The sequence below is a fragment of the Phocoena phocoena genome, chromosome 3 (genome assembly GCF_963924675.1).
Source record: "Phocoena phocoena chromosome 3, mPhoPho1.1, whole genome shotgun sequence".
In the NCBI taxonomy this organism is placed as follows: Eukaryota; Metazoa; Chordata; class Mammalia; order Artiodactyla; family Phocoenidae; genus Phocoena; species Phocoena phocoena.
The window spans coordinates 10,799,029-10,811,633 of record NC_089221.1 but is presented as its reverse complement, the minus strand read 5'-3'; positions in this window follow the sequence as shown (position 1 = coordinate 10,811,633).

The window sequence follows — 12,605 nt, the reverse complement described above, 5'->3', positions numbered from 1 at the left end:
AAATTTATTTGTCAACCTTCAACTGTTGTTCCCTTAGAACTAAATATATTTATTAAGTCTCCGTATGGACACCAAGGGGGGAAAGCAAGGGTTGGGGGGTGTTGGATGAATTGGGAGATTGGGATTGACATATATACACTAATATGTATAAAATAGATTAATAAGAACCTGCTTTATAAAAATAAATAAATAAATAATATTTAAACAAAAATTTAAAATAAAGTAAATAAATAAAAATGGAAAAATAAATACATTAAGTCTCCAAGCATATACTTGGATCTCAAAAGAATCCTTACCTAGAACTTTACTACTTAGAGTGTGGTTCATAAACCAACAATATTGGTACGTGGGCACTTATAAGAAGTGCAGAATTTTGGGTCCATTCCCAGATCTGATGAATTGGAATCTTTATTTTGACAAGATTCCCACATGACTTGTAAACTCATTGCATGTGGAGATGCATGAATCCAGGTGGGATCTTCATTAACTTTACTTCTAATCTTCTTTATCACAAAGATATTTAACTCGAGGGTTAAATATATGGAAACAGACCCAAAACTAAAAACATTCATCCCTGAATTAATTCATTGTTACTGAAGAATTTATGAAAAATCATACTAAAAAACGATTCAAGTTGTCATTGGCCATGATATATTAATACTCAGATGTATACAATGTTAAGGAATTTTGAAACTATATTCAAAATTTATAATCCTATTCATGACATAAATCATGATTATGTTAATCATGTTAAAACACATGTTAAAAACACATGTCTTGAGAATGATAATTATGTATTTGTGAAGTATGAAAGATCTTTTTCAAACAATTTTTTGGTATAACACTGGGAAAATAGATAAATTTTTCTCCATGTCAGTAAGATGGTGGAATAGGAGGTCCCAGCACTCATACCCCACAGAAATACTAATTTAAGAATGATACGTGTGCTAAAATATCTTTATGAGAGATTTAGTTTCTAGTTAAGAAGTTGCAATACCCCAGACAAGCACAGAAAACAGTCGCATTGAAATGGGAGAAAAAGAGACAATGTTGATTGAATGTATATCCAGCTACCCTAACCTTTCACTGCACTGCCCTAGGGAAAACAAGTGGTGGCTTATTGCTGCCAAATCAGCTCTGAGAGATAGGGATAAGGCAAACGCCCCTGAAACATCTCCCCCAGAAGGGAAGGAAGGGAATGGAAGGTGTGCATACATAGAAAGGATCCCAGGAATCTCTAGCTGGGCTGATTGGTGAAGGTCTTTCCCTGTCGAAGCCTGTCTATAAAGATAGGAAGAAGTGATCTTTTGCAAATTTGCAGACACCAACACAAAACATAACCCTACAAAAAATCAACAAAACACAAAGGAAGACAACAACAGAAGGAATAAAATATCTAATGAACTCTAAGATAGGTAGAAAACAACAGTATTTCCTTCCCAATCGATAATTACTTTAAATATAAATGAAATAAACTTCCCAATCAAAAGACATAGAGTAGCTGAATAAAACAAGATCCAAGTCTATGGTTTCTAAAAGTGAATCACTGTAGCTTTAAGTACATATATACAGGTGTAGTTTGGAAATATTTTGGGTTCATTTCCAGACCACCACAACAAAGTTAATATCACAATAAAGTGAATCACACGAATTTTTTGATTTCCCTGTGTGTATGAAATTTATGTTTACCCTGTATTCTATTAAGTGTGCAATAGCATTCTGTCTTTAAAAAACAATGTTTATACCTTAATTTTAAAATATTTTATTGCTAAAATCACTACCATATGAGCCTTCAGCAAGTTTTTTTGCAATAGCAACATCAAAGATCACACACACCATAAGAAATACAATGGAAAAGTTTGGAATTGTGAGAATTATCAAAATGTGACACAGAGACATGTAGTGAGCAAATGCTATTGGAAGAATGGCACCAGTAGACTTGCTTGACTCAGGATTGTGACAAACCTTCAATTTGTAAAAAAATCATATCTGCGAAGCACGATAAAGCAAAGGGTAATGAAATGAGGTATGCCTGTGAACTCTAAGTGAAGGGATGGTAAAAAGATATGCTATGCAAATGATAGCCAAAAGATAGTAAAGGTAGCTATACTTATATCAGACAAAATATACTTTAAATCAAACACTGACACAAGAGACAAAAAGTACATTGTATAAAGGTAAAAGGATCGATTCATCAGGAAGATACAATTACAAATAGATATGCATCCAACATCAGAAAACCTAAATATATAAAGCAAACATAGACAGAAGTGAAGGGAGAAATATACAGCAATACAAACATAGTAAGACATTTCAATACCCTACTTTCAACAATGGATAGATCATCCAGAAAGAAAGTTGGTATGGAAATAGCTCACTTGAACAAGACTATATTCTACAACATGGATGAACCTTGAGAACATTGTGCTAAATGAAATAATCCAGTCACAGAAGGAGAAAAACTGCATGATACCACTTAGTAATTCAAAATACTCCAATCCACAGAAGCAGACAGAGAGTAGAATTGTGGTTGCTAGCTACTGGGGAGAGGGGGAAATAAGGAGTTGTTCAACAGGTATAAAATTTCAGCAATGCAAGATGAATAAGTTCTATTCATCTGTTGTACAGCATACTGCCTATAGTTAATGGTATGATATTGTACACTAAAAAGCTTGTTAAGAGTTTAGTTCCCATGTTAAGTGTTCTTGCCACAACATAAATAACAAAATGAAATAAAATGGTAAATAAGTTCATTTGTACCATTTTTTTAGATTCTCCATATAAGTGATATATGACATTTGTTTCTCTATATCTGACTTACTTCACTCAGTATGATAATCTCTAGGTCCCTCCATGTCACTGCAAATGGCATTATTTCAGTCTCTTTTATGGTTGACAGAAATAGAGTCACAGATGTAGAAAAGAAACTTATGGTTACCAGGGGAGAAGATGGGGGGAAGGATAAATTGGGAGATTGGGATTGACATATACACACTACTATATATAAAATAGATAACTAATAAGGACCTACTGTATAATACAGGGAACTCTTCTCAATACTCTGTAATGACCTATACGGTAAAAGAATTTTACAGAGAGTGGAGATATACATATATATATATATATATATATATATATATATATATATATATATATATATATATATATCTGGTTCATTTTGCTGTACAGCAGAAAATAACACAACATTGTAAATCAAATATATTCCAATAAAAAAATTTTTAAATAAAATAAAATGGTAAGGAAATTCAAAAAGTAAATTTATATTAATACTGCACCTATTCTCATTAAAAATGAACTTTATTTTTGTTACTATCCCTTATACTCCATTTCTCAGTTTTAATATATTTATCCTCTCTCTCTTTCTCTCCCCCTCTTCCCCTCTCTCTCTCTCTCCCTTTCCCTCTCCCTCTCTCTCTCATTCTTTGTGGAAACTGTGTTTTATAGAAATCTCAGAAGAGTTGTATATTTTTGAGCACCGTGGTGCTTTGTTTTTCTCGCATAAGACAACTATACAGCTTTACTGATTTTGTGGTCTGTTCTAGAATCAAGAGAGTCTGACCTTTGTAAACCATACCTAACATGGAAGCACATACTTTCATGAAATAATACTTTTAATTCTTCCAGGAGAATAAAAGAGCAATGATGTCACAGGAACTCTACTATTTCTCAATTCTTCCAGGTCACTTATAGCTGAGAACCTGCATTCTCCAGTGAACATTCGAGGGACAAGGGAAAGGCCAATAAAGATGTGGTGCATCTTTAGTGGCCACCTTATTTTTGTTATCTTTTAATTTTTCCGTTTTTTTTTTTACTTTTTCTTAAACAATATGAAACACACATAATGAACACACATTTTGTGTGTTCACAAAAGGAACAGACTCATGTAATATCACTGAAACCAAGAAAAATGTTACTAGCACCCCTAAACTTCCCAGCTTTGTCCCTCTTTCCATTACTAAGTCACTATCTCTCCAAGAATCACCAATATTGTGACTACGTATGTATTATTTATAAAAATGAGGTCATACAGCACATATAGATTTTTGGTATAAAGCTCCTTTTTGCTTACTATTTTGAAAATTATTTATGATGTTTTGCAGTGTACTTTCTCTTGTGGTATAGGGTTCTGAAGTGTGAGTATTCCACAATTTATCGTGGTTTTCAGTCAATCTAGGTCTCATTTGTATAGTATTGTTATAATGAGTGTTTTGGTGAGTATTATACATGCATAGTTTTTGAGTATACGCTTAAAGTTGTTGGGTCATATGTATAGGTTCAACGTTAGTGGTTGCTGTTAAACTGTTTTCCAGCCTGAACTATAGGATTTGATTCCTCTGTATTCTTCAATCCTTCACATCCACATAAGGAGCAAATCATGTCATTTTTAACTCAAGAATATATTCTGAGTCTATCTATTCACTTCACTCCATTCCCACTGCCACTACTCTAATCCATACCATCATACTTCCTTGCCCATTGTACCTTAGCAATAATTTCTTAACCTTAATTTCCTTCCCTTCTTCTAGTCTTGTTACCACACAACAGCAAAGGCAATTAGATATTGCTACTAGGATGATCACTTCCGGAAAAAAAGTCAGAGTCAAATTTTACCCTTTTGCTGCCTTTCACAAGGCCTAGCCTAGGGTCAGATTCTGCCCTTCTCTGAGCAGCCCCTGAAGCTCAGGGCATCCCAGCCCATCCTGTCCCTGCCCCACCCTCTGGACCAGCACTGACCCCGCCCACACACCTGAAACTTCTTAGCGCACCCTGTGGGGTCCCACTGCCCTTTGTCTGCCTTCCTGGGAAACACCACTCTCCACCCACACATCCAGGCCTCTGGTGTCATCCAGGGTGTTCAAAAGAGGAAAACATCAAGTAAAACAAGTAAAAGAAAAAAAAAAAAAACTTTGAGGAATCAAAGTTGTGACTATTATGTCTAGAAGGTGTTTTAATACTTGAAAGCCTGACCCTTTTATCCATAAACATTCATCCTTTTCTAGACAACACCTTGATACCCTAATTTCTAGAATGTGTTTTTAGACTTACTGTAATTTTTTCAGGCCTTTTGTATCCTCAGCTCTCCCTGTTAGAGTCCCTATGACTTGTAATACATTGACTCCAGAAAAAAACCCGTTACACTATTTTTATGATAAGAATCTCCCCAAACAAAATAAATCCACAGCACATGATATCATAATCTTAAAAGAAAAGAATGCTTGTCCTTTGACCAAAACACAAAGCCTCTTTAGCTGTTCATTAAACAGCCTCTGACAGGTCTCCATGGTGTAACTGTGAACGCGTATCGGTTTTGTCTGGAAGGCTTTAAAAATATGTTTTGCGGGCTTCCCTGGTGGCGCAGTGGTTGAGAGTCCGCCTGCCGATGCAGGGGACACGGGTCCGTGACCCGGTTATGGAAGATCCCACATGCTGCGGAGCGGCTGGGCCCGTGAGCCATGGCCGCTGAGCCTGCGCGTCCAGAGCCTGTGCTCTGCAACAGGAGAGGCCACAACAGTGAGAGGCTCGCATATCGCCAAAAAAAAAAAAAAAAAAAAGGTTTTGCTCAGACATGATATTTACTTTTCTTCAAGAATTTTGGCGATCATTACATCACCTAACTCACAGAGAACTGCCCAAGAACAGATATTTTCTTTCTATTGAACTCCTGTCACATTCTTTTGAGAAGGTTAACAGAAATATCAAACTGTGTTTACTACATTTCAGGTTATTCGCTCCCGAAAGGATTCACTCCAGGTTATCATTAAAGTATTTCATTTTATTTCCAAAGAAATGACTCTATCTTTGAGTTTAAATAAATTAATCATATCATTTCATGTGGTTAAAAAACTCAGTATTTAAAATCCCAACCGATGCAAGTGTAGTAGTTATTTTCATAACGAACCAATATACATCTACATCTAATTATTTAAAGAAAATTTAGAAACCTAAACATTTTCTGTGTGGATGGAATTTCTTATATTACATAATCTACTAAATGTTTTTTTGTATTCATTATAGAAAAATATAATTTTAGAAACTTTCTTAGGAAACGTTTGTTCCCAAAATGTACTGTTTGCCCCCAAATGTAATCATTACCACTAAGAAGAGATAATAAATGAATTGGGTTACTTGGCCTTAAGCAATTTAATATGAATGTATAAAATCACTTGTATTATTTTAATATACACTGCAAACTTATTGGAATCAACCTTAAAAATAAAGCCAACTCCACAACGTTTTTGTGTGCAAATAAAGTTATTTTTTAGAAGTGTAGTAACTGTACAATATTATATAAGCTGATTCTGTATCTTAAAGTAGGATTAGAAAGCTGTATTAAATCTGTAGGACATATTCAGTGACTCGATTTGGTTATGTTGTACCAATATTTGAAGCATATAGAATTTAGGCTGGTGTCAAAACCTATGAGATGAATTATGAAAAATCTCTACTTCTTTTTTTTTAACTCAATAACTTGATTTTCTTTATTTTCTTCTATAAATTAGTGCTTCTAGTAGCTACTAAAATATGATCAAAACTAATTATTTCAATGAAAATATACTTGTGGTTGATGAAAAATAAAACATGGAATTTCCAGGTATCTCTATAAAGATAATTTTCTAACCCCTCTCTCCATATTCTCACACTGCTGTCATAGATCTGTACCAAGATTAAGATCATTATTTCAGTTAACGTGGTGATCAAGACCCTAGAAGTATATTGACTACATTGGTTCTGATAATAAAGAGGTGAAACAATTTGGTCCTATTGTCTTGGGGTCTGCTTAGTTAGCAATGGATCAACAGATTGAATCTGAGGGTCTAAGGCAATGAGTGCACTGACCAGAGAGAGAGAGAGAAATTTAATGAATATATAACTTTGTTTCTTTAATTTTGAAACATAGCACCTTGCTCTTCTAAATATACTGTACTGATGGGAGTTTTTCTCAAGTTTTTCTTTTATGGGCATTTCCTGCCTATCTTTTATCAGAGCTCCTCAGTTCTCCACACTCAGTTCTTTGAAGAATTAATGCACTCCTGGTTTAGCTATCATTCAGAGAAGTTATGGATAAATAGCTAGTTATAATTTGATATAGTTTGATAAAAATATTTCACCCAGTTAGGTTTGAAGATTGAAACACCAAAAAAAAAAAAAAAGAAGAAGAAGAAGAAGAAAGAAACATATGCAACACTTAAAGATGTTCCTCTTGCAGAGAGGGAATTTAAGTCATATAGGTCATATAGACTCCAATCTGTCTCAAAGTCCCAAAGTGTTATGAAACTAAAGTCCAAGGCTTGAAAGAATATCAGAGAAAACCTGACCAAAAATTGCCTCAAGATATAGAAATTTTGGAAATTGATTTTCGTAGACATCCAAGGGCATTGGTTGATTTTGATAAGGTATATTCTAACTTAAAAACAAGAGATAGTGAACTAAAAGCACAGTTATTGTGTATCAGTCAGTATAGATAAGCTAAATTATGCTGCAGTAACAAACAACATCAAAAATAAAGTAGCTTAAAACAAGAGAAGTTTATTTCTTGTTCACACCATAACCTTCAAAGATAATTTGGGGGCTTTCTCACCTCCCATCTTGTTTGTTTGTTTGTTTGTTTTTGCAGTACTCGGGCCTCTCACTGCTGTGGCCTCTCCCGTTGCAGAGCACAGGCTCCAGACGCACAGGCTCAGCGGCCATGGTTCACGGACCCAGCCGCTCCACGGCATGGGGGATCTTCCCAGACCTGGGCACGAACCCGTGTCCCCTGCATCTGCAGGTGGACTCTCAACCACTGCACCACCAGGGAAGCCCTCCCATCTTGTTCTTGATCTCCCTCCAAGACGCATGCTGATGGATCAGCCAATAAACTGAAACATCCTTATAAAGCAGAGACAGAGGTAAAGAGCCCTTTAGATGTCCTAAATCAGCATGAAACACACCAGCCCAGAAGTGACACATTTTGTTTTCACTCCCAGCTCATCAGACACAACAGGATACACAGACAAACCCAACCACTAAGAGAGCCAGAAAGTATACTCATGCCATTTAACTGGAAAGGGTTGGGGGTACCAGAATACTGTCAAAATCTCTCACTATATTTTACCTTCTGTGCTACACTCCCAATCCTGACAGTAAAAATGAAGAAAGATCTCATGGAATGATAGTGATGCTAGAAAAGCAGGAACACAAGAATATTGCTAAACAGAATAAATAAAGACATATTGAAGAGAGCAACTGCCTTCAGCTGGGGAAAACCAGGGATGATTGCTATTTGCAGTTGACACCTAGGTGATATAATGACAACCACCTTCAATAGTGTCCTTGAAAATGGATAGATAAATCCAACTGAATTTAGAGATGTACATTTGGAATATATCCCCATGATATTAATTGTGTATAAAGACAGGAAACTGGTAAAGGGCATATAAAACATTAGTGTATTTTAAGACTAACAAGCTTGAAAAATAAAGACCACAGTAAACAATTATCTGGCAAAATCAGAGAACATGGATTGGATCTCTGATAAATATACACGTTGGCTTTCTCTTGTAGTGATTCATATCTTTGAAACAAACTCTCAGAAATGTTTTCTATATACTGTATGTAAGAATGCAGGCAAATTCACTGACCTAGTTGAAGGGGAAGCACAAAGGAATTGAGGGAAAGTCATCTCTGATAAACGTGGAGTCACCACCTCTAAGGTCTTTTTCCCAGGGAAAGAAGCAGGTGCGGGGCGGGCAGGGAGGAGGCTGGGAGTTTTGTGCAAAACTTTTTGAGGAAAAAACAGAGAGGAAGGCATTTTATATAACATTGTTACAAAATATTATATGATATAGATAAGCAATTAAGATGTTTTGAATTTTCCACTAGGAAAGCAATGTTGGATATGCATGCTTGCACACGCCACTTGGATTTGCGTGCACCTCCTTCACTTTGGTATTTATCGAGAAGAGGACGTGCTAGGGTGTAAAACATGCCGATTTCCATTTTACTGGAAGTACCCAGTTTCTCTTCAACATGGCTATACGAAATTGTACTCCAGTCAAGATACGTGAATTTTCATAATTTGTCCACAAAATTATATTGTTTAGATAAATCTACAATTTGCTGATTAGTGGGTTAGAGCATTTTTCTAAACAGTGATTCAGTTTCATGTTAATAATTTTTCAATAAGTTAAATTGGCTTTTTTGACTTGATTTAATCAATTAGAAGGGTTTCTTCAACTTTTTCAGCAACGGAACCTAGTCTATTATATCTATTTGAAAAATCTAGTCCTTAAGATTCACTTATGGAACTGTACTTTGTTATAAGGATAATTTAATATACTAAAGTTTGTTGTTGTTTCCCATTTAATTTTTCTTGAGCCCAAGGATGACATAGGAAACTTGGAATAAACTGGTGATCCAAGCTATAGGCGTGTGATTATATGAACATTGCTATGTGACAGAAGAAGTATCGAAAATCAGTGGAGAAAATAATATGCTAGTTAATATATGGTTCTAGACAAAGTCTCTCCATATTGGAAATGTGTGTGTAGTTATATAGTCACATATAATAGTTATAGTTATATTTCTATTACACACCACGTACAAAAAAATGTATTCCAGATGGATAAAAAGAAAAATTAAAGAACATTTTTTTTAGAATGAATAAAGGATAATCTAGTTATTGTATTGCAGTAGAATAATAACACAAATAACACAAATCACTAAAATTAAAAATCATGAGAGGGCTTCACTGGTGGCGCAGTGGTTGAGAGTCTGCCTGCTGACTTACCTTTTAACCCTGGGACGCGGGTTCGTGCCCCGGTCCGGGAAGATCCCACATGCCGCAGAGCAGCTGGGCCCGTGAGCCATGGCCGCTGAGCCTGTGCGTTCGGAGCCTGTGCTCCGCAATGGGAGACGCTACAACAGTGAGAGGCCCGCATACCGCAAAAAAAAAAAAAAAAAAAAAAAAAAAAAATAATAGACTTGTATCAAACAAATGCTTCTTATAATTGTGTATTTAAGATCATCTAAATAAGATCATCTATACCAATTTTTTCAGATCTTATTTACAAAGCAGAAATAGAGGCACAGATGTAGAGAAAAAAATGTATGGATACCAAGGGGAAAAGGGGGCATGGGATGAATTGGGAGATTGAGATCAACATATATACACTATTGATACTATGTATAAAATAGATAACTAATGACAACCTACTATATAGCACAAGGAGCTCTACTCAATGTTCTGTGGTGACCTAAATGGGAAGGAAATCCAAAAAATAGGGGATATATGTATATGTATAGCTGATCCACTTTGCTGTACAGTAGAAACTAACACAACACTGTAAAGCTACTATACTCCAATGAAAATTAGAAAAACAAAAAAACAAAATTCTGTATTACAGAACAACACTATGCAGGGTTAAAAGGTAAGTGATTGTGTGTAAAAGTATATTTGAAAGCTTTTAAGGAACAAGGATTGGTATCCAGGATATATAAACAACTTTAAACCCATAAGTAAATTTAGGCAACTCAATAAAAGAAAAGAGAAATGGGCAGTTAATTCAAAGGAAAGGGAACCTTAATACTACAATAAACATAGGAAAAAATGTTCACTCTCACTTGTAAGAGAACAAAAGAAAATATAGAACATATTTTCACAACTTCCATTGACTCAAGTTTTAAAATTTAAATTAGTTGTTTTTATTTTCATTTGCTTTGTCAGACTATGAAAAAGCAAATGATATTGACTCACTCTTAAACATGTCATCAGTTACAACCACTTTGAATATTACTAACACACCATCCAGTACAATAGAAGATGTGTATCTTCCAAGACCAACAATTTCAGTTCCAGAGCCATAACACTAGAAAAAATAACTGTTGAATGTTTACATTTACAATGTAAAACAGATCTGCAGATCTGTTTTAATAGAAAAAATAAAGAACCCAAAAAAAAAAAAAAAAAAAAAAGAACCCACATACATAATCTTCAAAGGGGAGAATATTAAAACATATATGACAAAAGAAAAAAAATACAACAACAAATAAAGTAGATGGGAATACAGAGAACAATTGTACTTCAATCAATAAACTATATTTAGATGTGTCATTGTAGATGTACTACACTTTTCATATTTTAAATAATTACCACTAAATGAAAAAATTATTTATTGATACCAATAAATATATTGCATTATAAGAAGACAGACTGAGAGTATAAGTATATATTTAAAGGTTGTGATTACGTCTTGGGAGGGAAAGAGAACGGAAGATAACAATGGTCTATTGAATCTAAACTCTTCATTAAAAACATTAATTCAAACATGAAACATGTTAAAATCTGTAATATTTAGTCTGTGATCATAGAGATTTTTTAAAAATATTATTCGCTGTACTCTTCTGCTCTTTAACATATGTTATGATTATTATTTGAACAAAAATTAAATCAGTTCTTCACTATACTGTCGTTCTTGAAAACTTTTACCAAATTCCTAGGTAAAAAGATCTCTCGTATATACGTATGTACACATTTTTCTTCTCAGTATGCCTAGAGGCCATCTGTATAGGACAGATGATATCTCATAATATCCTAGATGTGTCAAAAAAAGAAGATATTTTTAGCAATAAATTAACATGCAGTGTCAGCATGGTGGTGTTATCTGGGTCCTAGCTTCCTATCTAGCTTGTTGATGTTACATTAACTGTCCTGTCCATTCCATGATCATGGTTCCTGAGCCTTATTAATCATAAAAAGTTGGAAAAAGCCCAGGTAGGAGAGATCCACATTCTAGAAGGTATTTAATTCACTCCAAATCCATTGGTGACTGAGGCAAATAGCTGAGAGCCTAACAACTCTATGTGGTTCAAGATAATGTATCTCTCATTGTTCCTTACTGGACAGAACAGGATACAAATTCCAAATTATGCTTTTTGAAAGAACACATTTGGTATCTCTTAATGAAACAGTTTTTCCTTCGTTTGTGAAGATCAGGTTTTCATACAGCTGCTGAATTTATAATGCATATAAAGGATTTTCTGTTTGTTTTGTTTTATTTTTTTATTGAATATAGTTGATTTACAATGTTGTGTTAGTGTCAGATACAGCAAAGTTGTGTTAGTTTCAAAATACAGCAAAGTGGGGACTTCCCTGGTGGTGCAGTAGTTAAGAATCTGCCTGCCAATGCAGGGGACACGGGTTCGAGCCCTGGTCTGGGAAGATCCCACACGCCAAGGAGCAACTAAGTCCGTGCGCCACAACTACTGAGCCTGCACTCTAGAGCCCGCAAATCACAAGTACTGAAGCCGGTGCACCTAAAGCCCTTGACCAGCATCAAGAGAAGCCACCACAATGAGAAGCCCATGCACCGCAACGAAGAGTAACCATCACTTGAAGCAACTAGAGAAAGGCTGCACACAGCAATAAAGACCCAATACAACCAAAAATAAATAAATATATATATAAATAAATTTTTAAAAATTAAATTGCAAATTTAAAAAGATACAGCAAAATGATTCACTATACATCTATACATTAATATATATATATATTCTTTTTTGACATTCTCTATAAGTTATTATATGAATATTGAGTAGAGTTCTCT